Genomic DNA, 1,463 nt, shown 5'->3' with positions numbered 1-1,463 from the left:
AAAATAGAGCTGTTCTCTGAAACTTCCTAAGCTGAAATTACCTAAAGTGAAGAAGCAATTACCATTAATTCATATGGAAAAATTTTGGGGTGTTCCCAAACCTCAAAATAACCTACCAAATCATAACAAATAATGCATAAAACCTAAAATACATGAACGCAGAGGAAAAGCAGGAGCACAGGAAACAAGGCAAAATGCAGCACAGCTGTTTGCAGACAGCTCAGTTCGGTGGCTTGGTGCTGAGTGGTTCCTGGGAAGGAGCTGGGCTGGCCCCTCTCCCTGCTGGGGCGCCCCTGCCTCCGTAGTGCCTCCTGCAAAACAAACGCTGAGCACTGTTTCCACTTTTAACCCTTTTTTGTAAAAGCAAAAATGCCCTTGGGATTTCTTTCAGTTAGAGTAAAACAGATACTAGCTTAGGTCTGAAAATGAAGTGGCGGAGGTGAACATTCTAAAAACAGGGTTACATGCACATCTGGGTGAGCGAAGCGCTATCTAAGTCTTGCCAAGTGCTGTGCCAGGGTCAGGGTCACTGTTGCAGTCTGCACACCCAGTAGCAGTGTGAGAGTTCCTGATAGTGCTTAATTGTCACCAGTTTGCTGGGTGTGTGATGGGACTTTGTTGTAGGTGGAGTTTATTGAGGTGCTGTGATGGAAGAAGCCATATGGACGTGGGAGTTGTTTTTTATGCGCTTAAGGAAACTTGGTGTCGTAATTGTGTTGTACTTATTTACAAATAAAAGGTTTTCGACATTTAATTATTAGTTGATGTTATGAAGCTTTAGCTGAGTTGAGATAAAAGATGGTTAAAATTGAAAGAAGTGTACTAGAAATTATTTTTCTGGAAATGTGTTTGGAAGATGCGAGGTTTAATTTTTCTTGGCATTATCTTTATCACACGGTGACATTTTTCTTAACCTTGGTGAATGACATGAGGCCATTTTCCTGCAAACCGTCTAACTCAGGGGTCGGCAAACTTTTGAGATGGAAGAGCCGCCAGGGGTCAGCAAACTGCGGCTCGCGAGCCACATGCGGCTCTTTGGGTACGTACATGTGGCTCTGAAGTAAAATTGAAAATGAAAATAAAACTATCATAGTTTCATTTACACAATTTTTAAAGGATATTATTCACATAATGGTGATTATGTAAAAATATATTTGTGGCTCTCAAATAATTTTTAAATTGTGAGGGACAGGATTGGCTCTTCCAGGGGTCGGCAAACTTTTGAGACGGAACGTACCCAAAGAGCCGCCAACATGTGGCTGGCGAGCCGCAGTTTGCTGACCCCTGGTCTAACTGATTACTTCTATAAACGTAGCCGTGCTGCCCTCAGAGCATGGAGGTGGACATCTGACTATTCGATGAAGACTAGACACCCCACATCCACTTGGGTCCGGTTTTATCGTGAAATGAGTTTGCTGAAGACTTATGTAAAAACTGGTTTTGAGCCATTTGGGTTTCAGAGT

Source organism: Hipposideros armiger, unplaced genomic scaffold (genome assembly GCF_001890085.2).
Source record: "Hipposideros armiger isolate ML-2016 unplaced genomic scaffold, ASM189008v1 scaffold_626, whole genome shotgun sequence".
NCBI classification, from domain to species: domain Eukaryota; kingdom Metazoa; phylum Chordata; class Mammalia; order Chiroptera; family Hipposideridae; genus Hipposideros; species Hipposideros armiger.
This window is presented reverse-complemented; position numbering follows the sequence as displayed.